This window comes from Syngnathus floridae, unplaced genomic scaffold, assembly GCF_059516105.1.
Source record: "Syngnathus floridae isolate MCC-2025c unplaced genomic scaffold, RoL_Sflo_1.0 HiC_scaffold_44, whole genome shotgun sequence".
NCBI lineage: Eukaryota > Metazoa > Chordata > Actinopteri > Syngnathiformes > Syngnathidae > Syngnathus > Syngnathus floridae.
In genome coordinates, this window is record NW_028284073.1 from 227,944 (window position 1) to 255,681 (window position 27,738).

General features: G+C 45.0%; 1 long non-coding RNA gene across 1 annotated transcript; it reads right to left on the reverse strand.

Moving 5' to 3' along the window:
- Positions 1 to 10,807: 10,807 nt before the first annotated feature.
- Positions 10,808 to 11,326, reverse strand: LOC148378454 (uncharacterized). Its single transcript, XR_015855871.1, has 3 exons — positions 11,233 to 11,326; positions 11,048 to 11,146; positions 10,808 to 10,962 (listed from the first exon to the last, which is right to left on the reverse strand). It is a non-coding gene; the product is annotated as an uncharacterized LOC148378454 (long non-coding RNA).
- Positions 11,327 to 27,738: the final 16,412 nt, after the last annotated feature.

A 27,738-nucleotide genomic window follows, 5' to 3' on the forward strand; every position in this document is an offset into this window, starting at 1 on the left:
TGCGGCATGGTGTTGTTCAGTGCAGGATGGTGTTGTTCAGTGCGGCATGGTGTTGTTCAATGCGGCATGGTGTTGTTCAATGCGGCATGGTGTTGTTCAGTGCGGCATGGTGTTGTTCAGTGCGGCATGGTGTTGTTCAGTGCAGCGTAATGTTGTTCAGTGCGGCATGGTGTTGTTCAGTGCGGAATGGTGTTGTTCAGTGCGGCATGGTGTTGTTCAGTGCAGGATGGTGTTGTTCAGTGCGGCATGGTGTTGCTCAGTGCGGCATGGTGTTGTTCAGTGCGGGATGGTGTTGTTCATTGCGGCATGGTGTTGTTCAGTGCGGCATGGTGTTGTTCAGTGCGGCATGGTGTTGTTCAGTGCGGCATAATGTTGTTCAGTGCGCCATAATGTTGTTCAGTGCGGCATAGTTTTGTTCAGTGCGGGATGGTGTTGTTCAGTGCAGGATGGTGTTGTTCAGTGCGGCATGGTGTTGTTCAGTGCGGCATGGTGTTGTTCAGTGCGGCATAATGTTGTTCAGTGCGGCATAATGTTGTTCAGTGCGGGATGGTGTTGTTCATTGCGGCATGGTGTTGTTCAGTGCGGCATGGTGTTGTTCAGTGCGGCATGGTGTTGTTCAGTGCGGGATGGTGTTGTTCAGTGCAGGATGGTGTTGTTCAGTGCGGCATGGTGTTGTTCAGTGCGGCATGGTGTTGTTCATTTCGGCATAATGTTGTTCAGTGCGGCATAATGTTGTTTAGTGCGGCATGGTGTTGTTCAGTGCGGGATGGTGTTGTTCAGTGCGTTATAATGTTGTTCAGTGCGGCATGGTGTTGTTCAGTGCGGCATGGTGTTGTTCAGTGCGGCATGGTGTTGTTCAGTGCGGCATAATGTTGTTCAGTGCGGCATAATGTTGTTCAGTGCGGCATGGTGTTGTTCAGTGCGGGATGGTGTTGTTCAGTGCGGGATGGTGTTGTTCAGTGCGGCATGGTGTTCAATGCGGAATGGTGTTGTTCAGTGCAGGATGGTGTTGTTCAGTGCGGCATGGTGTTGTTCAGTGCGGCATAATGTTGTTCAGTGCGGCATGGTGTTGTTCAGTGCGGCATGGTGTTGTTCAGTGCGGCATGGTGTTGTTCAGTGCGGCATAATGTTGTTCAGTGCGGCATGGTGTTGTTCAGTGCGGCATGGTGTTGTTCAGTGCGGCATAATGTTCAGTGCGGCATAATGTTGTTCAGTGCGGCATGGTGTTGTTCAGTGCGGGATGGTGTTGTTCAGTGCAGGATGGTGTTGTTCAGTGCGGCATGGTGTTCAGTGCGGGATGGTGTCTTTCAGTGCGGCATGGTGTCGTTCAGTGCGGCATGGTGTCTTTCAGTGCGGCATGGTGTCGTTCAGTGAGGCATGGTGTTGTTCAGTGCGGCATGGTGTTGTTTAGTGCGGCATGGTGTTGTTCAGTGCGGGATGGTGTTGTTCAGTGTGGCATGGTGTTCAGTGCGGCATGGTGTTGTTCAGTGCGGTATCGTGTTGTTCAGTGCGGTATCGTGTTTCTCAGTGCGGTATCGTGTTGTTCAGTGCAGTATCGTTGTGTTGTTCGTATTGTGTTTAACACTTAGCCTCTAACACTTAGCCTCTAACACTTAGCCTCTAGCATCTAGAAGGTAAATAAATAGGAAGGAAGGACTCACCGGTGACGTCTTCGCCCACGTCCAAGCGTTGTACTTTGTATTTTCATCCTTCTGACAGTGGAAAACATAGCCAACAAACACCGTGGAACCTAAACGAATGAAAGAAAACTATCATTTGGCCACAACCAACATTCACAGATACAACACAATGTGACGTGCGGGGTTGAGGTTAAAGGTTGAGTGAAGGGCCCTCGTTTTAAACTACTTTTTTGAAAAGGATTGGGAACAAGTAAGACGTATTTAATTTATTTAATGGGAAGTAGTAAGAGCTATTGAATTTAATCTATGTATTATATTCTATTGTATTGTATTCTGTTGTATTCTTTTGGATTGTATTCACACTAACCCCACTAAAACTTCAGCCCACAAAAACTCGCCTCTGGCGCCTAGCCTCTGGCACTTAGCCTCTAACACTTAGCCTTTAACACTTAGCCTTTAACACTTAGCCTTTAACACTTAGCCTAGAAGGTGAATAAATAGGGTTAAAGGTTGAGTGAAGGGACCTCGTTTTAAACTACTTTTTTTGTAAAGGAGTGGGAACAAGTAAGACGTATTTAATTTATTTAATGGGAAGTAGTAAGACTTATTAAATTTATTTAATCTACTTTTCTTCCCAGGCAAAATTTGATGTGCTGCAATTCCAAATTTCCAAAGTGAATGAAGGAATGAAGTCCTTTAAATTATGATTTTGTATAAATACTAGGCATTAACACAAAATCGACGGCACAAAATGGGCAGACTTTACTTGTTTGAAAAGGACTGGTTACAAGACAGACTTTTTTAATTTATTTAATGGGAAGAAGACTTATTTAGTTTAATTGATCTATTTTTGTTCCCTGGCAAAATTCGATTTGCTGCAATTCCAAATTTCCAAAGTGAATGAAGGAAAGAAGTCGTTTAAATTATGATTTTGTTTAAATACTAGGCATAGACACAAAATCTACGGCACAAAATGGGCAGACTTTACTTGTTTGAAGAGGACTGGTTACAAGACAGACTTTTCTGATTTATTTAATGGGAAGAAGACTTATTTAGTTTATTTAATCTATTTTTGTTCCCTGGCAAAATTGGATTTGCTGAAATTGTATTTTGCCAAATCTTGCCTTGAGACCTGATAGGAAGTATTAAACGCTTAGTTAAATCAATACAAGTTGGTAATAAGAGCGAGTAATGTTGGTTGAACCGATGAATGAAGGTTGAAAGCAATTTAAATTATGACTTTGTATAAATACTAGATATTAACAGAACATCTACTGCGCGAAATGGGCAGAGTTTACTTGTTTGAGAAGGAGTGGCTTATTCAAAACTAAGATTTATTTAATCTGTTTGTTCCCAGGCAAAATTGGATGTGATGCAATTCCAAATTTCACCACATGATGGTGCCCAATTTTGACTTCATAGGACATATTAAACACTTAGCTTGTTATTATGTTCAAGGTAATCAGATTTGTTTATTATTCTAATGGCCTCTTCAAAACTATTCTGGATTACTACTTTGGATCTATTCTACATTACTTGGCAACAACATACTCTGTAACAGATTAGGCAGTATAATCATATCTGTTAACTTGAGAGTGCCCACACTCAATCTACTTATCGTGATGTGTTAAATCAATTACTGTTAGACATTATTTGTCTGATAATCTACCAAATCTTTGAATTGAAGAATTTGTGATTTAATTAATAGCTTGTTGTTATGTTAAGGGTAATCAGACTTGTATATAATTCTAATGGCCTTCTTTTGAAAACTATTCTGAATTACAACTTTGGATCTTATATTACTTTGCAACAATCTACTCCGTGACAGATTAGGCAGTATAATCACATATGTTAACTTCAGTGCCCACACTGTATTTATTTATGGTTATTTGTTAAATCAAGTACTGTTAGACATGAAATAGGAAGTGTTTAACATAAATGTTATGGCTACTCACCATTGTAGCTCGCTCCTGGTCAATGATACGAGCCTCTTCTTGCAGTGGAAAACTTGCAGCCAACAAACACCGTGGAACCTAAAGGAATGAAATTAAACATTAACATTTCGCCTCGACCAATTTTCACACGTACAACGCAACGCGGCTACACTTCTGCTATTACAAACGTAAATCTCCTTAAACACAATGAGTGTTACTTACCGTGTACGCTCTAGACGGTCCAGTTGCAAGCAGAAAATAAAGATATTTCTGTTGATAATGGTCGCTGCTCAGTGGCTCACGGCCATCGCGCCAACAGATTTGAATTTTGGCGGAGGTTCGGGCAATTACGTCATATCCACGGCACATGACTGCGACGTAATACCCGCTTATCTGAAACGGCAGTTAAAAGTAGAGTTACATCAAGTTTTCTTGGAACCTAAACGAATGAAAGAAAACTATCATTTGGCCACAACCAACATTCACAGATACAACACAACGTGCGGGGTTGGGGTTAAAGATTGAGTGAAGGGCCCTCGTTTTAAACTACTGTTTTGAAAAGGAGTGGGAACAAGTAAGACGTATTTAATTTATTTAATGGGAAGTAGTAAGACTTATTAAATTTATTTAATCTACTTTTCTTCCCAGGCAAAATTTGATGTGCTGCAATTCCAAATTTCCAAAGTGAATGAAGGAATGAAGTCCTTTAAATTATGATTTTGTATAAATACTAGGCATTAACACAAAATCGACGGCACAAAATGGGCAGACTTTACTTGTTTGAAAAGGACTGGTTACAAGACAGACTTTTTTAATTTATTTAATGGGAAGAAGACTTATTTAGTTTAATTGATCTATTTTTGTTCCCTGCCAAAATTCGATTTGCTGCAATTCCAAATTTCCAAAGTGAATGAAGGAAAGAAGTCGTTTAAATTATGATTTTGTTTAAATACTAGGCATAGACACAAAATCTACGGCACAAAATGGGCAGACTTTACTTGTTTGAAGAGGACTGGTTACAAGACAGACTTTTCTGATTTATTTAATGGGAAGAGGACTTATTTAGTTTATTTAATCTATTTTTGTTCCCTGGCAAAATTGGATTTGCTGAAATTGTATTTTGCCAAATCTCGATTTGAGACCTGATAGGAAGTATTAAACGCTTAGTTAAATCATTACAAGTTGGTAATAAGAGCGAGTAATGTTGGTTGAACCGATGAATGAAGGTTGAAAGCAATTTAAATTATGACTTTGTATAAATACTAGATATTAACAGAACATCTACTGCGCAAAATGGGCAGAGTTTACTTGTTTGAGAAGGAGTGGCTTATTCAAAACTAAGATTTATGTAATCTGTTTGTTCCCAGGCAAAATTGGATGTGATGCAATTCCAAATTTCACCACATGATGGTGCCCAATTTTGACTTCATAGGACATATTAAACACTTAGCTTGTTATTATGTTCAAGGTAATCAGATTTGTTTATCATTCTAATGGCCTCTTCAAAACTATTCTGGATTACTACTTTGGATCTATTCTACATTACTTGGCAACAACATACTCTGTAACAGATTAGGCAGTATAATCACATATGTTAACTTGAGAGTGCCCACACTCAATCTACTTATCGTGATGTGTTAAATCAATTACTGTTAGACATTATTTGTCTGATAATCTACCAAATCTTTGAATTGAAGAATTTGTGATTTAATTAATAGCTTGTTCAGGATAATCAGACTTGTATATAATTCTAATGGCCTTCTTTTGAAAACTATTCTGAATTACAACTTTGGATCTTATATTACTTTGCAACAATCTACTCCGTGACAGATTAGGCAGTATAATCACATATGTTAACTTCAGTGCCCACACTGTATTTATTTATGGTTATTTGTTAAATCAAGTACTGTTAGACATGAAATAGGAAGTGTTTAACATAAATGTTATGGCTACTCACCATTGTAGCTCGCTCCTGGTCAATGATACGAGCCTCTTCTTGCAGTGGAAAACTTGCAGCCAACAAACACCGTGGAACCTAAAGGAATGAAATTAAACATTAACATTTCGCCTCGACCAATTTTCACACGTACAACGCAACGCGGCTACACTTCTGCTATTACAAACGTAAATCTCCTTAAACACAATGAGTGTTACTTACCGTGTACGCTCTAGACGGTCCAGTTGCAAGCAGAAAATAAAGATATTTCTGTTGATAATCGTCGCTGCTCAGTGGCTCACGGCCATCGCGCCAACAGATTTGAATTTTGGCGGAGGTTCGGGCAATTACGTCATATCCGCGGCATTTGACTGCGACGTAATACCCGCTTATCTGAAACGGCAGTTAAAAGTAGAGTTACATCAAGTTTTCTTGGAACCTAAACGAATGAAAGAAAACTATCATTTGGCCACAACCAACATTCACAGATACAACACAACGTGCGGGGTTGAGGTTAAAGATTGAGTGAAGGGCCCTCGTTTTAAACTACTGTTTTGAAAAGGAGTGGGAACAAGTAAGACGTATTTAATTTATTTAATGGGAAGTAGTAAGACTTATTAAATTTATTTAATCTACTTTTCTTCCCAGGCAAAATTTGATGTGCTGCAATTCCAAATTTCCAAAGTGAATGAAGGAATGAAGTCCTTTAAATTATGATTTTGTATAAATACTAGGCATTAACACAAAATCGACGGCACAAAATGGGCAGACTTTACTTGTTTGAAAAGGACTGGTTACAAGACAGACTTTTTTAATTTATTTAATGGGAAGAAGACTTATTTAGTTTAATTGATCTATTTTTGTTCCCTGCCAAAATTCGATTTGCTGCAATTCCAAATTTCCAAAGTGAATGAAGGAAAGAAGTCGTTTAAATTATGATTTTGTTTAAATACTAGGCATAGACACAAAATCTACGGCACAAAATGGGCAGACTTTACTTGTTTGAAGAGGACTGGTTACAAGACAGACTTTTCTGATTTATTTAATGGGAAGAGGACTTATTTAGTTTATTTAATCTATTTTTGTTCCCTGGCAAAATTGGATTTGCTGAAATTGTATTTTGCCAAATCTCGATTTGAGACCTGATAGGAAGTATTAAACGCTTAGTTAAATCAATACAAGTTGGTAATAAGAGCGAGTAATGTTGGTTGAACCGATGAATGAAGGTTGAAAGCAATTTAAATTATGACTTTGTATAAATACTAGATATTAACAGAACATCTACTGCGCAAAATGGGCAGAGTTTACTTGTTTGAGAAGGAGTGGCTTATTCAAAACTAAGATTTATGTAATCTGTTTGTTCCCAGGCAAAATTGGATGTGATGCAATTCCAAATTTCACCACATGATGGTGCCCAATTTTGACTTCATAGGACATATTAAACACTTAGCTTGTTATTATGTTCAAGGTAATCAGATTTGTTTATCATTCTAATGGCCTCTTCAAAACTATTCTGGATTACTACTTTGGATCTATTCTACATTACTTGGCAACAACATACTCTGTAACAGATTAGGCAGTATAATCACATATGTTAACTTGAGAGTGCCCACACTCAATCTACTTATCGTGATGTGTTAAATCAATTACTGTTAGACATTATTTGTCTGATAATCTACCAAATCTTTGAATTGAAGAATTTGTGATTTAATTAATAGCTTGTTCAGGGTAATCAGACTTGTATATAATTCTAATGGCCTTCTTTTGAAAACTATTCTGAATTACAACTTTGGATCTTATATTACTTTGCAACAATCTACTCGGTGACAGATTAGGCAGTATAATCACATATGTTAACTTCAGTGCCCACACTGTATTTATTTATGGTTATTTGTTAAATCAAGTACTGTTAGACATGAAATAGGAAGTGTTTAACATAAATGTTATGGCTACTCACCATTGTAGCTCGCTCCTGGTCAATGATATGAGCCTCTTCTTGCAGTGGAAAACTTGCAGCCAACAAACACCGTGGAACCTAAAGGAATGAAATTAAACATTAACATTTCGCCCGGACCAACATTCACACGTACAACGCAACGCGGCTACACTTCTGCTATTACAAACGTAAATCTCCTTAAACACAACGAGTGTTACTTACCGTGTACGCTCTAGGCAAAATTGGATGTGATGCAATTCCAAATCTATCTGAAACGGCAGTTAAAAGTAGAGTTACATCAAGTTTTCTTTTTTAATCAACACAATCATTTACAACCGTTGACCAGAAAGAATCGTCGAAATTCGACGTCCCCCACAAACGCCACGCTCACTCGCTTTTCAGGGCAACAAAAGTACTTCTTTTTAAAAACGATGAGTTGTACTTACCGTGTACGCTCTGGACGGTCCAGTTGCAAGCAGAAAATAAAAATATTTCTCTTGTTAGTCGTATGTTACCATCCGCTGTGTCTTTGTCAACATCGCCGCCATTTTCCTACTTCCTGCCGCGAGCCACGCCCACGGATTTAAATTTGGGCGGAAGCTCTTTCCATTGGCGTCGTTTTCGCGTATAGCAAATCCGATTGGTTGGGAAGGGGGCACGGTTATGCAGCCGAGGAGTCCTGTGATCGGTGGGATGTAAAGTAGGCGTCGACGTCACGTCCGCGTCACGTGACCACGACGTGGCAGACGTCAAATAGCAACCGCTGTTTTGTTTAGTAGACTTACAGTTGTTATGCATTGACATAATGGCGCACACACCAAATAGATTTAAATAAATTAAATAATTCTTCTGCCCACTCTCTTTTAAACAAGTTAACTCTCCCCGCGGATTTGAATTCCGGCGAAAGTTACGCCCATCGACGTCACGTATGTCACGTGACCACGACGTGGCAGATGTCATATAGCAACCGCTGTTTTGTTTAGTAGATTTACAGTTGTTATGCATTGGCATAATGGTGTGCACTCAAAATAGATTTAAATAAATTAAATATTTCTTCTGCCTACTCCCTTTTAAACAACTTAACTCTGCCCACGTCCATTGACGTCTTGTCTGCGTCACGTGACCACGACGTAGCGACGTCATATAGTAACCGCTGTTTTGACCAGTAGACTTAGTTATTATGCGTTGACATAATGGCGCACTGGTTAGCATGGCCACCTCTTAAGCATGATGATGCGGGTTCGACGCCTGATCAATGTTAGCATGGAGTGAGCTGAAGTGCATGGCGCTGAAGATTTGAATCTTTGAAATGCGCTGAGGTCTGACATATCAGGCAGAATGGTTTGCCATCACGTTCAACAAAAAATAGAAACTTTCCCACTCTGATTAAAACGTCCTGTGTTCATCTACGTATTTTCGTTTTGCTGTGCATCTTTTCCCTGCCATTTCGAGAGCCCAATTGACACTCATAGTTTAAAAAAATGTGTTTGCCCATCCTACTTTGTGGAATTTCACCACATGCGCTTTTGACCAAAATACCAAATTGAACTCAAGTGAAGCCAACACGCACAACCCCCCCCCCCCCCACACACACACACACACACACACACAAATGTTGATATGAACATAAAAGAGCCGCATGCGGTTCGGGAGTTGCGGCTTGGCCAAACCTGTACTATACAACTTTATTTGTATAAAATTTTCACAACAGCTGTCACACAAACAAAGCGGGAAAAACCGAAGACGTGCGTGTTCCGCCCACGCTGGATTTATTTGCACCTTTGAAAAGACACCGTATTGCCGCAGATGTGGCAAAGAGTACTTTTGGGCATCTGAGACGGAAGGATGTCCAAAGCATCACGTCACCTGCTCTGGTAGGCATGGTGGTGGGACGTTGAGGTCAACCGCTTTGGGGTTGGCTGACTCTTTGATCGCAGGATGCCACACACTTGAAGACAGAAGCAGAAAAGCAGAGCTAAATGCAAAATGTACTCACCGGTGACTCCAATTTTTTTCCCCCCTGAAGAAACAGCTGGACGGGTGGCCCCGGCTGGCCAGTGGGACTCTTGTTATTCTGACCCTTTTTAGTGCGCGTTTGGGGCAACAACCGTTTTTTGTGGCGCTCTCTTCTGGTTCAAAAGTGCCCTGCATGTGAATTTGCTTTTCCTGCCTTCTGATTGGATGAGCGCCGGTGTGACGCGGTGCCTCTGTCACCGTGGCGGGGGGTATACGTTGGCATCGGAGCGTCTGCCAACGTCTGAGACCGGCTGGCAGTGTATCGGAGGTGTCGAGTGCGGTGCCGCTGGAGCTCACTCACCAGCTGGTGTTAGGGCCACAGAATGAAGGCCAAGGAGAAGAATAGAAAGAGAAACAGAAACTTCTCCTCCAATTGTTTGATTTGTCTCTTCTGAGCTTCGATGAATTCTTTCAGCTCTTTGTTCCTCTAGGACGGACAAATGGAAAGTGGCATTCAAAAGCCAGTAAGCGTGCAAGTAAGTGCCGGGCTGGCTTTGGGCCCTTACCTGTTGCGCGCTGTGCAGCAGATCCATTCTCTCTTGGAGGATGCAAGCGTCGCGCTCCCTCAACTCGCACATCAGGGCTCGCTTCCATTGGTCCACGGCGCTCCTAAGCTCTTCTCTCTGATCCGCCGTCAGCACGTCATTCACGCCAGCGTGGCTGGCTTTTTCGCCGTCCGTGGCGGGGCAGTCCCGCTGCGGTAGCGCCTCGTACAACATGGCCTCCAGCTCCAGGATCCTCTGGGCCGCAATCCTCGTCCATCAGTGGTCCGGCGGGAGATTTGAGGGCGGCTTACCTTATGAGCCTGGTCCATGGAACACTTCCTGAAGTCCAACTCTTCATCCAGGTAGCCCTTCTGCTTGCAGAACATATCCTAGCACAGCTCAAGGTCAGAATTGTTGGGGCACATTGCCGGAGTTCCCCTTGGCTGATGTCGCGTGTCTGTCTACCTTCTCACTTTCAATGTCCAACATCTTCTGTTGAAGTGCTGACTTGGTCACTTTGATGTATTCTAACCACTGAGGAAAGGCTGCTGTCACATAAGCAGAATGCGAGAGCGTGCGTGGACGTGCGCGTTACCTTCTCGGCTAGGGTGAGAAGGGTCCTGGCGTGAATCACGACCACCTGCTCCTCGTTGGTGAGATTCTGCAAGAGCCCAAAGGCACAGCGTCAACAAGCTTCTTTCAGCGCAAAGCCTTCCAAAAGTCACATTTGAGCCGCCGAGTCTCGTGGAGTGCGAACATAAGGAGTTCGACATACACTTACGGCGTTATAGCCCAGGATGTCCAGCTTCTTCATCAGATCACTGATGACGATGTCCGGGGGAAAGGCGCAAGGAGCAATGTAAGGTGTTCTGGGACCTCGGGTTAAGGTTAGGGTTGCGAGGGACGCCTTACGTACGCTCACGCCCTCGGCCTCGCAGTAGATCTGCAAAGGGCTGAGGCCGTCTGGGAAACGGACTTGCAGAAACTTCAAGACGGGGGAGTGCCACTCCCTCTCCTGAAAGGCAGAGGCATGCATCCGTCCGTCCGTCCGTCCGTCCGTCACATCTCTGGCCTCAACACGCTTGTGCGAGTCTTCCCACCTCCAGCTCCAGGATGCGGAACTCAAGCAGTTCGTTTTGGTCTCGGATATCCTGGATGTGCTCTTTCAGACGCGCTTCTTCCGCCTCCATCCGCCTGACCTGAAAAGACAGTCAGACCTCATCTGCGGGGCTTCCCGACAGGTGTGACGCCAAGCGACTCCGCCCAGCGCCTTTCTTTCCGTCACCTTTTCGGCCAACTGCTGATTGCTCTGACGCAGCAGCTGCTTCTCCTCCACCCACTTGACATTCTAGAAGAGACAAACGCGTGGACAGCTTTGGAATGTTGTGTCATTTTCATCCACAAATTCTTTGGTTGACTGGAAAATGACATTTGCTTTTCTCCGCATTTTCCCAGCCACGTTCGGGGGGGGGGGGGGGGGGGGGGGTTGTTCCAGTAATGCCAGACGGATGAGTGACTGAAGAATGTAGCTATTTTGTCTGAGAAAAAGGTGTGCTCATTGATGAGCTTACCTGTCCTTGTTGCTTCAGCGCTGACTCCAGATCTGCTACTCTGCTTTGATAGTGACCCATTTCTACCATCAGCTTTTCTCTGGTCTGAAAGGAGGAGGAGGGAGGCTCCTCCTCCTCCTTTCAGACCAGAGAACACCCGAGGCTGGGTGAGAACGGGGAGGCTGCGACCCGGCCGGGGGTTGCGGGAAGGGGCGCCACCTTGATCTCCTTCTCGGCGTCGTAGTCCCCTTTCGCTGGTCTGGGCTAGCAGAGCGTAGGCTCGTTGCAGCGCTTGATATTCTTGCGTCAGCTGGCGGTAGCGAAGCTCCGCCTCTTCATGCACACACCAATGCAACACAGCACTAGTACCAGAATCAGTCAGACGGGCGACAAAGCACCCGCGACGCAAAGACGAGTCCGATTCCAGGCTGAAGAGGAATGTTTGGTGCCAATACGCTGGCAGAAATGGCGGGCTACCTCTTCGGGTTCCGTGTCGGGGGTTCTGTCGGTGTGAAAAGACAAGGACGATCCGTCCGAGTCCACCAACACGTCTTCGTCGTAGCCGTAAAATGTTTCGATGACCTGCGGGCGCGGAAGCAAACATCTCTCTGAACAAACTGAAGCGACACCTCACGATGAATCGACGAGAGGAACGATAGCGAGAAAAAGGCCATTTCATCTTGCGCAACACCAAGCAGCCGCAAACAAACAGACTCACCTTGCAGGACCTCACGCTTTGTTCCTCCTCAGAGATTCTCGACGTCGGTATCGTAGCAGCAAATCTCTCTCCTGTCGACACAAATAATCCGCCTTTGAGATTCTTTGGATGCAAAGGGAACGAACGGCTCCGGCGCAGAAACAAACGCGACTCACAATGACATTTCTGACATGAGCTCCTGTCTCCAGAGCCTGAAAAACACGTCACCGGCGATGATTGGAGGGACGCTCGTCTTTTCCAAAAGTGACAACTACAGGGTGTGTCAGGGTTTTCCAGATTATCTTTATCGTATCATTGTGTTGCTTTGACTTTGACTGCGACCTGTAATAAATAATATTATTTATCCCTTATTTATCCCTATCGCTTATCCCTTCCTACACAAAGTCGTAAAACACCCCTTGCTATGTTTTGACTAGAGGTCAAGGGCTTCCTCTATTCAATCCACTCTTACACCCACCCTGTTTCTCTTAATTAAAATGCTCGTGCAGGAGCCGAGAGTCAGACTTCATTCGTACAACGGATGGACTCTCCACCTGCAGGTGTCCAAAAGAACTTACTTGTCTCCCGTGTGGTTCTTGCAAAATAAGTTGGAGCGAGCGCAACTCTAACAGGGTGCATTTTGCCACTAGCTGCCTACGGACAATGACGTCGCGCTCGCGGCTCATGGTTGACGGGCTGAGCAGCCGGGCAAGTCCGTCGTTTTCAGCGCACAGCGAGTGGCAAAGGCGCTGACAAAACGGGAGCTTTGAGCTGCTGAAAACGGCAAAACAAGTCTAAAGCGTGTTCAAACGCGTGCGCACAATGCTCCTGCTTGAAAGGTCGGAATTTAAGGGGCCAATTTTTTGGATGGCGGCCGCCGGCCAAGCTTTGGACGGAAAAGGTTTCCTGGCGACAGCGAGCGAGCGCGGCGCTGCCGTACGTGCACCGAGTCGCCTGCCTGAAGACCTTGGACAAGTCGTCGATGATGTGCCGCTGCTCCACAACTTGAAGGAACTCCATTTCACCGTCCTGCTGGCCGCAACCGCGGTCCAGGTCATTGAGCGAACTAGGCCTTCTCTGTGGAACACAAATGCAGTGGACTCTGTTGGCACGCCGCCGTTGTCCGCGTCGACTTACCAAGCTTGCCATCTCCTCGTTCTCCTGGGTGACAAAGCGCACTTTGTTTTCAAGGCGACACAGCACCAGCGAGAGTTCTTCATTCTTCCTGCTCAGGCGTTTGTTTTTGTACAGGAGTGGCAGAAACTGGCTTTCTGTTTCTCTCAGTCGCTTTAGCTGCAAGCATGAAGTGCGGGATGTGAAAGACGCACAACACGCGGGCCAGAACGTATCCATTCCTTTTGCATCGGTTTGAACGGAATCGTGGCTTTGGCTCCCAATAAAAGACATCTACCAGGCAACCGACTCGCCGCGCCGCTCAACTAATAAGCAAGCGCAATGGGTGCCTCGCTGGATGGCGCGCATCAAACGTAGCGCAAACCTTCAAGCGTGCCGTCAATAAATTACCAGTTCATTGCGCTCTTCAGAAAGCAGGGCGTTTCGATCCTCCAGTTTCCTGATGACTGCGCTGAGCTCAGCGATTTTCAGATGAAACCGTCGCGTGTCCCGATCCTCCTGAGACTGAAAACGCCCCGCAACACACACACACAAGCACTCGTTCAAAGTTCAAAACTGTTTTTGTGCTACCTTCCTCCAGCAACGAACTAAGTCATGCGTACTGCAAGTGTGTGATGAGGTGGCTTACGCAATGAAGAGGATTGCTAGTAGCGGCGTTGACCCCACTTCCAGGGTAGTTTAGGCCCGCCCTTTGGGAATCCCTCAGGGCAGCGATCTGCTGCTCGGCAGCCTGAGTCTGCAGCTGAAGGCGGTGGACGTGGCCGGCCCCAGGGCTTCATCCAAAACACTAACCGCTCTGTCTTTCAGCTTGATCTCATCCGTCTGGATGTACAAACGGGGAGCGCTCAGGCAGGCGGGCAAACTCATTTGCCAGAATTGTGACAAAAACAAAGAGAGCAACCGGCCAATTTTTTTCTGGAATCGACTAGAACACCTTTGCTGTGACAAAAGCGAAGCGAGCAACCGGACATTTTCTTCTTGTGAAATAGAATAGAATAGAATGCCTTAGGTGTCATTGCACTGCAGGTATACAACGAAATTGGGAACATAGCCACGCACCGCGCATCTGATCAGTCCTACCAGTCGGCGGATCTCCCTCTCGCAGTCTCTCTTGGTTCGGCTCAGCTCCTCCCGATGCTGGTGATGAGCCGATCGGAGCTCGGCCGCTCGGGACTGCCAGGCCTGCTGGGCCGCTGCCAGGGCTTCTTCCGCGCTCCTGGTGGAGGCGACACCGCTCGGTCTCCCGACACCGCCGCGTCTCCTCCACCTCCGCCAGCAAAGCGCCCCCCCTCCTCACCTGAGCAGACATTGCGCCACACCGGGCCGTTGAGACCGCAACGGAGCGCCGCGACGCTTACTGGGGACAAGCTACACAATACGGTAGCGGCCGCATCGAAGCCCGACGTGGCGTGCGGATAGTCAGACACGGATAGAGCGGATCACCTTGTCCATGGAGCCGTCCCTCAGGCTGAGGACCAAGGCATTCAGTCGCTGGATCTCTCCATCTTTGATTTTGATCACTCTCATCAGCTCCATTTCATGCTGCCGCAGTAATGTCTCCCTGGTAATGGCTAACTCTTTCTGCTTCTCCTCATGGAGTTTGCTTTTGAGTTCCGTCATGGCGGCGGTGGCACGGTGGTGCTCCGCCCGCAGGTCCTGACTTCTCTCTCTCTCCAGACAGCTGACCTGACATGACTTAGACTTAGACAAACTTTATTGTCATCTTGTCTGCACATGGTGCATACAAAACGAAATTCCGTTGCATACGTCTTACAACAAAGTAGTGATATTGCAGTTGAATAGAAGTAACATATCCTATGAAAATATATATATATACATATATACTATATATATATATATATATATATATTAAAAATAAGTATAAAGTGCAGCAGTGATAATTATGCAATAGTGCAAGTAGGCAAAACAGTATTCAAGAGTGTGCAGAGGAATGCTAAACCATGTATTAAACTTCTATTTAAAGGGTTTATACAAGTTCAGTAAAGTTGGTAGTGCGAGATAGTGCAAGATAGAGGTCCGTAGTGTCATAAAGTACAGTTCTGTGAATGTGTGATGCAGAGTTCAGTTTAGAGCTCAACAGTTCTAGTGTTCAACAGTCTGATGACAGCAGGGAAAAAGCTGTTGCAGAACCTGGTGGACCTGCAGCGGATGCTGCAAACCTCTTCCCAGAGGGCAGCAGGGAGAACAGTCCATGGTGGGGGTGTGATGGGTCATTGATGATGTTACGGGCACGGGACATGCAGCGCTGAGATGAAATGTCCTGAATGGAGGGAAGAGGAGCCCCTATGATCCTCTCTGCTGTCCTCACCACTCTCCTCACGTTCTTCCAATCGGAGGCGGTGCAGCCTCCACACCACACAGAGAGACAGCTTGTCAGAATGCTCTCTATGGTGCTCCTGTAGAACGTCCTCATGATGGGTGGGGGCAGGTGGGCTCTCCTCATCCTCCGCAGGAAGTACAAGCGCTTCTGTGCCCTCTTGACCAGTGCCGTAGTGTTCATAGTCCAGGTGAGGTCTTCTGTGATGTGGACCCCCAGGAATTTGGTGGTGCTGACCACCTCCACAGCTGAGCTGTTGATGATCAGTGGAGCGTGGTGAGGCTGTTTTTTCCTGAAGTCGACGATGATCTCCTTCATCTTCTCCTCATTCAGGATCAGGCTGTTTTCTCTGCACCAGCCCACCAGCTGCTCCACCTCCTCTCTGTAGTCCAGGTCGTTGTTGTCTCTGATGAGCCCCACCACCGTTGTGTCGTCTGCTGACTTCACGATGTGATTGGTGGTGAACCTGAGGACGCAGTCGTGTGTCATCAGGGTGCACAGCAGGGGGCTCAGGACGCAGCCCTGAAGGGAGCCTGTGCTGAGGGTGATGACATCAGAGGTGTTCTGTCCGACCCGGACTGACTGAGGTCTGTTGGTGAGGAAGTCTAGCAGCCAGTTGCGAAGGGGGGTGTTGAAGCCCAGGTGTTCCAATTTTCCTACCAGATGCTGTGGGATGATGGTGTTAAACGCTGAGCTGAAGTCCAGGAACAGCCTCCGCACATGGGTGTTCTTCTCCTCCAGGTGAGCCAGGCTCAGGTGAAGAACGGAGGAGATGGCGTCCTGAGTGGAGCGGTTTTGCCGGTCGGCAAACTGGAACGGGTCAAATAATAGGGGGAGTCTGGAAACGATGTGACCTTTAAGCAGCCTTTCGAAGCACTTCATCATAACCGGAGTCAGTGCAACAGGCCGGTAATCATTAAATGAGGTGATTTGAGGTTTCTTCGGCACCGGAATGATGGAGGCAGTCTTAAAGCACGCCGGCACTGTGGCTTGGCCCAGCGAGGTGTTAAAAATGTCTGTGATGACCCCAGCCAGATGACTTGCACATTCCCTGAACACACGCCCAGGAATGTTGTCGGGGCCAGGGGCCTTACAGGGGTTGACTCTCCTCAGGGTCTTCAACACATCGGCGGAGTCAAGGCAGAGTACCTCCTCTTCCTGATGGGGGACAGTTTTAACTGCTGGAGTGCCGTTTAGTGCCTCGAACCTCCCAAAGAAGTTATTTAGACCATTTAGAAAGTCAGCATCAACTACACCCACCGGGGGGGGGGAGGGTGAGTTGTAGTCTGTAATCGCCCGTATGCCTTGCCACATACTCCTGATGTTTTTGACGTCGTGGAAACGATCCTGAAATTTTCGACTGCGGTCTCGCTTCGCTATCCTGATGGCACGGTTCAAGTTGGCTCTCGCTGTCCTCAGTGTCTCCTTGTCGCCAGACTTGAAGGCAGAGTTCCGCGCTCGTAGCGTTTGACGTACCTCCTCAGTCATCCAGGGTCGTTGGTTGCCCCGGGTGATGATATTCTTAGTGGTGCTGACGTCCTCGGTGCATTTGTTGATGTAGGCTGACACAGTCATGGCACACGCATGTCTAATCTACATCGGGAAAACTGGGAGGGAGGGAGGCAGGCAGGGAGGCAGGCAGGGAGGCAGGCAGGGAGGCAGGCAGTGTCTGTCTGTTGAGGTTTTCACCTTGTTCTTCTCCTGCTGAAGTTCTAACTGGACGTCCATCAGTTTGGTTCTCAGCTCGTCATTGGCGGCCTGAAGGGCGTCCGTTCGCTCCGCCTTGGCCCGCCCTGCCGGAGCTCGTTTGGACATCTCTTACTCGAGTCTCGCCCGGTCGTCAGTCAGAGATCACAACATTTGTACCTGGAGAGCACAAACGCAGCGCTGTTTTCCACTGGCTTCGAACTCAACTTCAATCGGTACCGTAACTTACAACATCATAAACATAGAACTAGCTTGACTTATTCATTGAATAAATGCATTTGGTTCTTCAAAACTGCATCACGCAACATAGCGTGACCGAGACGGCCGTTATCCACCTGCGTGAAGTTATTTGGTGAAATGAATGAGATGTTTAAGACACCATCGTTCTGTCTCTATGTAGATGAAGGTAAATAATCGATTGCTGAAGGTGCAAAGGTGTTGTGATAAACAAATAAACATATTAGTGATTAGTGACATATTTGTGATAAACATATTAGGCAGGATAATCACATATGTTAACGTGACTGCCCACACTGTATTTATTTATGGTTATTTGTTAAATCGAGTACTGTTAGACATGAAATAGGAAGTGTTTAACATAAATGGAAGACGAAAGGGGTACTCACCATTGTAGCTCCTGCTGGTCAATGATACGAGCCTCTTCTTGCAGTGGAAAACATACAGCCAACAAACACCGTGGAACCTAAAGGAATGAAATTAAACATTAACATTTAGCCTCAACCAACATTCACAGATACAACGCAACGCAAACTACACAAACGTAAATCTTTTTAAACACAATGAGTTGTACTTACCGTGTACGCTCTAGACGGTCCACTTGCAAGCGGAAAATAAAGATATTTCTGTTGATAATCGTCGTGTTTGTATCCGGTGTCTCGCTCAAGGCCATTGCGCCCACAGATTTGAATTTTGGCGAGAGTTCAGCCTATTGACGTCATTTCCGCGGTGTAATACCCGCATATCTGAAACGGCAAAGTTAAGAGTAGAGTTAAATAAAGTTTTTAGTCAACGCAATAATTTACAACCGTTGACCAGTCGAAATAATCGTCGAAATTTGGCGTCTGTGGCTGGAAGCAGACGCCGAGTTCGACATTCCTCCCAAACGCCACACTCCCTTGCTTTTCAGGGCTAAAAAAAAACAGTTGTAATTACCTTGTACGCTCTAGACGGTCAAGTTGCAAGCTGAAAACAAAAATATTTGCCTTGTTAGTCATCGTGTTACTAACAGCTGTGTCTTGTTTGCCAGAACTGCCGCTTTCCTACTTCCTGTTGCAAGCCACGCCCACGGATTATAATTTTGCCGTGAGTTCCGCCTATTGACGTCATGTCCGCGTCACATGACTGCGACGTAATATTATCTAAAACTGTTTGTGCGGTATTGTGTTGTTCTGTGCGGTATTGTGTTATTCTGTGCGGTGTCGTGTTGTTCTGTGCGGCGTCGTGTTGTTCAGTGCGACGTCGTGTTGTTCAGTGCGGCATGGTGTTGTTCAGTGCGGCATGGTGTTGTTCAGTGCGGCATGGTGTTGTTCAGTGCGGCATAATGTTGTTCAGTGCGGCATAATGTTGTTCAGTGCGGCATGGTGTTGTTCAGTGCGGCATGGTGTTGTTCAGTGCGGCATGGTGTTGTTCAGTGCGGCATAATGTTGTTCAGTGCGCCATAATGTTGTTCAGTGCGGCATGGTGTTGTTCAGTGCGGGATGGTGTTGTTCAGTGCAGGATGGTGTTGTTCAGTGCGGCACGGTGTTGTTCAATGCGGCATGGTGTTGTTCAGTGCGGGATGGTGTTGTTCAGTGCGGCATGGTGTTGTTCAGTGCGGCATAATGTTGTTCAGTGCGGCATGGTGTTGTTCAGTGCGCCATGGTGTTGTTCAGTGCGGCATGGTGTTGTTCAGTGCGGCATGGTGTTGTTCAGTGCGGAATGGTGTTGTTCAGTGCGGCATGGTGTTGTTCAGTCCGGGATGGTGTTGTTCAATGCGGGATCGTGTTGTTCAGTGCGGGGTGGTGTTGTTCAGTGCGGGATGGTGTTGTTCAGTGCGGCATGGTGTTGTTCAATGCGGCATGGTGTTGTTCAGTGCGGGATGGTGTTGTTCATTGCGGCATGGTGTTGTTCAGTGCGGCATGGTGTTGTTCAGTGCGGCATGGTGTTGTTCAGTGCGGCATGGTGTTGTTCAGTGCGGCATAATGTTGTTCAGTGCGGCATGGTGTTGTTCAGTGTGGAAAGGTGTTGTTCAGTGCAGGATGGTGTTGTTCAGTGCGGCATGGTGTTGTTCAATGCAGGATCGTGTTGTTCAGTGCAGCATAATGTTGTTCAGTGCAGCATGGTGTTGTTCAGTGCGGCATGGTGTTGTTCAATGCGGCATGGTGTTGTTCACTGCGGGATGGTGTTGTTCAATGCGGGATCGTGTTGTTCAGTGCGGCATAATGTTGTTCAGTGCAGCATGGTGTTGTTCAGTGCGGCATGGTGTTGTTCAGTGCGACATAATGTTGTTTAGTGCGGCATAATGTTGTTCAGTGCGGCATAATGTTGTTCAGTGCGGCATGGTGTTGTTCAGTGCGGCATGGTGTTGTTCAGTGCGGCATGGTGTTGTTCAGTGCAGGATGGTGTTGTTCAGTGCGGCATGGTGTTGTTCAATGCGGCATGGTGTTGTTCAGTGCGGGATGGTGTTGTTCAGTGCAGGATGGTGTTGTTCAGTGCGGCATGGTGTTGTTCAGTGCGGAATGGTGTTGTTCAGTGCGGCATGGTGTTGTTCAGTGCGGCATGGTGTTGTTCAGTGCAGGATGGTGTTGTTCAATGCGGGATCGTGTTGTTCAGTGCGGCATGGTGTTGTTCAGTGCGGCATGGTGTTGTTCAGTGCGGCATAATGTTGTTCAGTGCGGCATGGTGTTGTTCAGTGCGGCATGGTGTTGTTCAGTGCGGCATGGTGTTGTTCAGTGCGGCATGGTGTTGTTCAGTGTGGCATAATGTTGTCCAGTGCGCCATAATGTTGTTCAGTGCGGCATGGTGTTGTTTAGTGCGGGATGGTGTTGTTCAGTGCAGGATGGTGTTGTTCAGTGCGGCATGGTGTTGTTCACTGCGGCATGGTGTTGTTCAGTGCGGGATGGTGTTGTTCAGTGCGGCATGGTGTTGTTCAGTGCGGCATAATGTTGTTCAGTGCGGCATGGTGTTGTTCAGTGCGGCATGGTGTTGTTCAGTGCGGCATGGTGTTGTTCAGTGCGGCATGGTGTTGTTCAGTGCGGAATGGTGTTGTTCAGTGCGGCATGGTGTTGTTCAGTGCGGGATGGTGTTGTTCAATGCGGGATCGTGTTGTTCAGTGCGGGGTGGTGTTGTTCAGTGCAGGATGGTGTTGTTCAGTGCAGGATGGTGTTGTTCAGTGCGGCATGGTGTTGTTCAATGCAGGATCGTGTTGTTCAGTGCAGCATAATGTTGTTCAGTGCAGCATGGTGTTGTTCAGTGCGGCATGGTGTTGTTCAATGCGGCATGGTGTTGTTCAGTGCGGGATGGTGTTGTTCAGTGCGGCATGGTGTTTTTCAGTGCGGCATAATGTTGATCAGTGCGGCATGGTGTTGTTCAGTGCGGCATGGTGTTGTTCAGTGCAGGATGGTGTTGTTCAGTGCGGCATGGTGTTGTTCAATGCAGGATCGTGTTGTTCAGTGCAGCATAATGTTGTTCAGTGCAGCATGGTGTTGTTCAGTGCGGCATGGTGTTGTTCAATGCGGCATGGTGTTGTTCACTGCGGGATGGTGTTGTTCAATGCGGGATCGTGTTGTTCAGTGCAGCATAATGTTGTTCAGTGCAGCATGGTGTTGTTCAGTGCGGCATGGTGTTGTTCAGTGCGGCATGGTGTTGTTCAGTGCGACATAATGTTGTTCAGTGCGGCATAATGTTGTTCAGTGCGGCATAATGTTGTTCAGTGCGGCATGTTGTTGTTCAGTGCGGCATGGTGTTGTTCAGTGCGGCATGGTGTTGTTCAGTGCGGCATGGTGTTGTTCAGTGCAGGATGGTGTTGTTCAGTGCGGCATGGTGTTGTTTAATGCGGCATGGTGTTGTTCAGTGCGGGATGGTGTTGTTCAGTGCAGGATGGTGTCGTTCAGTGCGGCATGGTGTTGTTCAGTGCGGAATGGTGTTGTTCAGTGCGGCATGGTGTTGTTCAGTGCGGCATGGTGTTGTTCAGTGCAGGATGGTGTTGTTCAATGCGGGATCGTGTTGTTCAGTGCGGCATGGTGTTGTTCAGTGCGGCATGGTGTTGTTCAGTGCGGCATAATGTTGTTCAGTGCGGCATGGTGTTGTTCAGTGCGGAATGGTGTTGTTCAGTGCGGCATGGTGTTGTTCAGTGCAGGATGGTGTTGTTCAGTGCGGCATGGTGTTGCTCAGTGCGGCATGGTGTTGTTCAGTGCGGGATGGTGTTGTTCATTGCGGCATGGTGTTGTTCAGTGCGGCATGGTGTTGTTCAGTGCGGCATGGTGTTGTTCAGTGCGGCATAATGTTGTTCAGTGCGCCATAATGTTGTTCAGTGCGGCATGGTGTTGTTCAGTGCGGGATGGTGTTGTTCAGTGCAGGATGGTGTTGTTCAGTGCGGCATGGTGTTGTTCAGTGCGGCATAATGTTGTTCAGTGCGGCATAATGTTGTTCAGTGCGGCATAATGTTGTTCAGTGCGGGATGGTGTTGTTCATTGCGGCATGGTGTTGTTCAGTGCGGCATGGTGTTGTTCAGTGCGGCATGGTGTTGTTCAGTGCGGGATGGTGTTGTTCAGTGCAGGATGGTGTTGTTCAGTGCGGCATGGTGTTGTTCAGTGCGGCATGGTGTTGTTCATTTCGGCATAATGTTGTTCAGTGCGGCATAATGTTGTTTAGTGCGGCATGGTGTTGTTCAGTGCGGGATGGTGTTGTTCAGTGCGTTATAATGTTGTTCAGTGCGGCATGGTGTTGTTCAGTGCGGCATGGTGTTGTTCAGTGCGGCATGGTGTTGTTCAGTGCGGCATAATGTTGTTCAGTGCGGCATAATGTTGTTCAGTGCGGCATGGTGTTGTTCAGTGCGGGATGGTGTTGTTCAGTGCGGGATGGTGTTGTTCAGTGCGGCATGGTGTTCAATGCGGAATGGTGTTGTTCAGTGCAGGATGGTGTTGTTCAGTGCGGCATGGTGTTGTTCAGTGCGGCATAATGTTGTTCAGTGCGGCATGGTGTTGTTCAGTGCGGCATGGTGTTGTTCAGTGCGGCATGGTGTTGTTCAGTGCGGCATAATGTTGTTCAGTGCGGCATGGTGTTGTTCAGTGCGGCATGGTGTTGTTCAGTGCGGCATAATGTTCAGTGCGGCATAATGTTGTTCAGTGCGGCATGGTGTTGTTCAGTGCGGGATGGTGTTGTTCAGTGCAGGATGGTGTTGTTCAGTGCGGCATGGTGTTCAGTGCGGGATGGTGTCTTTCAGTGCGGCATGGTGTCGTTCAGTGCGGCATGGTGTCTTTCAGTGCGGCATGGTGTCGTTCAGTGAGGCATGGTGTTGTTCAGTGCGGCATGGTGTTGTTTAGTGCGGCATGGTGTTGTTCAGTGCGGGATGGTGTTGTTCAGTGTGGCATGGTGTTCAGTGCGGCATGGTGTTGTTCAGTGCGGTATCGTGTTGTTCAGTGCGGTATCGTGTTTCTCAGTGCGGTATCGTGTTGTTCAGTGCAGTATCGTTGTGTTGTTCGTATTGTGTTTAACACTTAGCCTCTAACACTTAGCCTCTAACACTTAGCCTCTAGCATCTAGAAGGTAAATAAATAGGAAGGAAGGACTCACCGGTGACGTCTTCGCCCACGTCCAAGCGTTGTACTTTGTATTTTCATCTTTCTGACAGTGGAAAACATAGCCAACAAACACCGTGGAACCTAAACGAATGAAAGAAAACTATCATTTGGCCACAACCAACATTCACAGATACAACACAATGTGACGTGCGGGGTTGAGGTTAAAGGTTGAGTGAAGGGCCCTCGTTTTAAACTACTTTTTTGAAAAGGATTGGGAACAAGTAAGACGTATTTAATTTATTTAATGGGAAGTAGTAAGAGCTATTGAATTTAATCTATGTATTATATTCTATTGTATTGTATTCTGTTGTATTCTTTTGGATTGTATTCACACTAACCCCACTAAAACTTCAGCCCACAAAAACTCGCCTCTGGCGCCTAGCCTCTGGCACTTAGCCTCTAACACTTAGCCTTTAACACTTAGCCTTTAACACTTAGCCTTTAACACTTAGCCTAGAAGGTGAATAAATAGGGTTAAAGGTTGAGTGAAGGGACCTCGTTTTAAACTACTTTTTTGTAAAGGAGTGGGAACAAGTAAGACGTATTTAATTTATTTAATGGGAAGTAGTAAGACTTATTAAATTTATTTAATCTATTTTTCTTCCCAGGCAAAATTTGATGTGCTGCAATTCCAAATTTCCAAAGTGAATGAAGGAATGAAGTCCTTTAAATTATGATTTTGTATAAATACTAGGCATTAACACAAAATCGACGGCACAAAATGGGCAGACTTTACTTGTTTGAAAAGGACTGGTTACAAGACAGACTTTTTTAATTTATTTAATGGGAAGAAGACTTATTTAGTTTAATTGATCTATTTTTGTTCCCTGGCAAAATTCGATTTGCTGCAATTCCAAATTTCCAAAGTGAATGAAGGAAAGAAGTCGTTTAAATTATGATTTTGTTTAAATACTAGGCATAGACACAAAATCTACGGCACAAAATGGGCAGACTTTACTTGTTTGAAGAGGACTGGTTACAAGACAGACTTTTCTGATTTATTTAATGGGAAGAAGACTTATTTAGTTTATTTAATCTATTTTTGTTCCCTGGCAAAATTGGATTTGCTGAAATTGTATTTTGCCAAATCTTGCCTTGAGACCTGATAGGAAGTATTAAACGCTTAGTTAAATCAATACAAGTTGGTAATAAGAGCGAGTAATGTTGGTTGAACCGATGAATGAAGGTTGAAAGCAATTTAAATTATGACTTTGTATAAATACTAGATATTAACAGAACATCTACTGCGCGAAATGGGCAGAGTTTACTTGTTTGAGAAGGAGTGGCTTATTCAAAACTAAGATTTATTTAATCTGTTTGTTCCCAGGCAAAATTGGATGTGATGCAATTCCAAATTTCACCACATGATGGTGCCCAATTTTGACTTCATAGGACATATTAAACACTTAGCTTGTTATTATGTTCAAGGTAATCAGATTTGTTTATTATTCTAATGGCCTCTTCAAAACTATTCTGGATTACTACTTTGGATCTATTCTACATTACTTGGCAACAACATACTCTGTAACAGATTAGGCAGTATAATCATATCTGTTAACTTGAGAGTGCCCACACTCAATCTACTTATCGTGATGTGTTAAATCAATTACTGTTAGACATTATTTGTCTGATAATCTACCAAATCTTTGAATTGAAGAATTTGTGATTTAATTAATAGCTTGTTGTTATGTTAAGGGTAATCAGACTTGTATATAATTCTAATGGCCTTCTTTTGAAAACTATTCTGAATTACAACTTTGGATCTTATATTACTTTGCAACAATCTACTCCGTGACAGATTAGGCAGTATAATCACATATGTTAACTTCAGTGCCCACACTGTATTTATTTATGGTTATTTGTTAAATCAAGTACTGTTAGACATGAAATAGGAAGTGTTTAACATAAATGTTATGGCTACTCACCATTGTAGCTCGCTCCTGGTCAATGATACGAGCCTCTTCTTGCAGTGGAAAACTTGCAGCCAACAAACACCGTGGAACCTAAAGGAATGAAATTAAACATTAACATTTCGCCTCGACCAATTTTCACACGTACAACGCAACGCGGCTACACTTCTGCTATTACAAACGTAAATCTCCTTAAACACAATGAGTGTTACTTACCGTGTACGCTCTAGACGGTCCAGTTGCAAGCAGAAAATAAAGATATTTCTGTTGATAATCGTCGCTGCTCAGTGGCTCACGGCCATCGCGCCAACAGATTTGAATTTTGGCGGAGGTTCGGGCAATTACGTCATATCCGCGGCATTTGACTGCGACGTAATACCCGCTTATCTGAAACGGCAGTTAAAAGTAGAGTTACATCAAGTTTTCTTGGAACCTAAACGAATGAAAGAAAACTATCATTTGGCCACAACCAACATTCACAGATACAACACAACGTGCGGGGTTGAGGTTAAAGATTGAGTGAAGGGCCCTCGTTTTAAACTACTGTTTTGAAAAGGAGTGGGAACAAGTAAGACGTATTTAATTTATTTAATGGGAAGTAGTAAGACTTATTAAATTTATTTAATCTACTTTTCTTCCCAGGCAAAATTTGATGTGCTGCAATTCCAAATTTCCAAAGTGAATGAAGGAATGAAGTCCTTTAAATTATGATTTTGTATAAATACTAGGCATTAACACAAAATCGACGGCACAAAATGGGCAGACTTTACTTGTTTGAAAAGGACTGGTTACAAGACAGACTTTTTTAATTTATTTAATGGGAAGAAGACTTATTTAGTTTAATTGATCTATTTTTGTTCCCTGCCAAAATTCGATTTGCTGCAATTCCAAATTTCCAAAGTGAATGAAGGAAAGAAGTCGTTTAAATTATGATTTTGTTTAAATACTAGGCATAGACACAAAATCTACGGCACAAAATGGGCAGACTTTACTTGTTTGAAGAGGACTGGTTACAAGACAGACTTTTCTGATTTATTTAATGGGAAGAGGACTTATTTAGTTTATTTAATCTATTTTTGTTCCCTGGCAAAATTGGATTTGCTGAAATTGTATTTTGCCAAATCTCGATTTGAGACCTGATAGGAAGTATTAAACGCTTAGTTAAATCAATACAAGTTGGTAAGAAGAGCGAGTAATGTTGGTTGAACCGATGAATGAAGGTTGAAAGCAATTTAAATTATGACTTTGTATAAATACTAGATATTAACAGAACATCTACTGCGCAAAATGGGCAGAGTTTACTTGTTTGAGAAGGAGTGGCTTATTCAAAACTAAGATTTATGTAATCTGTTTGTTCCCAGGCAAAATTGGATGTGATGCAATTCCAAATTTCACCACATGATGGTGCCCAATTTTGACTTCATAGGACATATTAAACACTTAGCTTGTTATTATGTTCAAGGTAATCAGATTTGTTTATCATTCTAATGGCCTCTTCAAAACTATTCTGGATTACTACTTTGGATCTATTCTACATTACTTGGCAACAACATACTCTGTAACAGATTAGGCAGTATAATCACATATGTTAACTTGAGAGTGCCCACACTCAATCTACTTATCGTGATGTGTTAAATCAATTACTGTTAGACATTATTTGTCTGATAATCTACCAAATCTTTGAATTGAAGAATTTGTGATTTAATTAATAGCTTGTTCGGGGTAATCAGACTTGTATATAATTCTAATGGCCTTCTTTTGAAAACTATTCTGAATTACAACTTTGGATCTTATATTACTTTGCAACAATCTACTCGGTGACAGATTAGGCAGTATAATCACATATGTTAACTTCAGTGCCCACACTGTATTTATTTATGGTTATTTGTTAAATCAAGTACTGTTAGACATGAAATAGGAAGTGTTTAACATAAATGTTATGGCTACTCACCATTGTAGCTCGCTCCTGGTCAATGATATGAGCCTCTTCTTGCAGTGGAAAACTTGCAGCCAACAAACACCGTGGAACCTAAAGGAATGAAATTAAACATTAACATTTCGCCCGGACCAACATTCACACGTACAACGCAACGCGGCTACACTTCTGCTATTACAAACGTAAATCTCCTTAAACACAACGAGTGTTACTTACCGTGTACGCTCTAGGCAAAATTGGATGTGATGCAATTCCAAATCTATCTGAAACGGCAGTTAAAAGTAGAGTTACATCAAGTTTTCTTTTTTAATCAACACAATCATTTACAACCGTTGACCAGAAAGAATCGTCGAAATTCGACGTCCCCCACAAACGCCACGCTCACTCGCTTTTCAGGGCAACAAAAGTACTTCTTTTTAAAAACGATGAGTTGTACTTACCGTGTACGCTCTGGACGGTCCAGTTGCAAGCAGAAAATAAAAATATTTCTCTTGTTAGTCGTATGTTACCATCCGCTGTGTCTTTGTCAACATCGCCGCCATTTTCCTACTTCCTGCTGCGAGCCACGCCCACGGATTTAAATTTGGGCGGAAGCTCTTTCCATTGGCGTCGTTTTCGCGTATAGCAAATCCGATTGGTTGGGAAGGGGGCACGGTTATGCAGCCGAGGAGTCCTGTGATCGGTGGGATGTAAAGTAGGCGTCGACGTCACGTCCGCG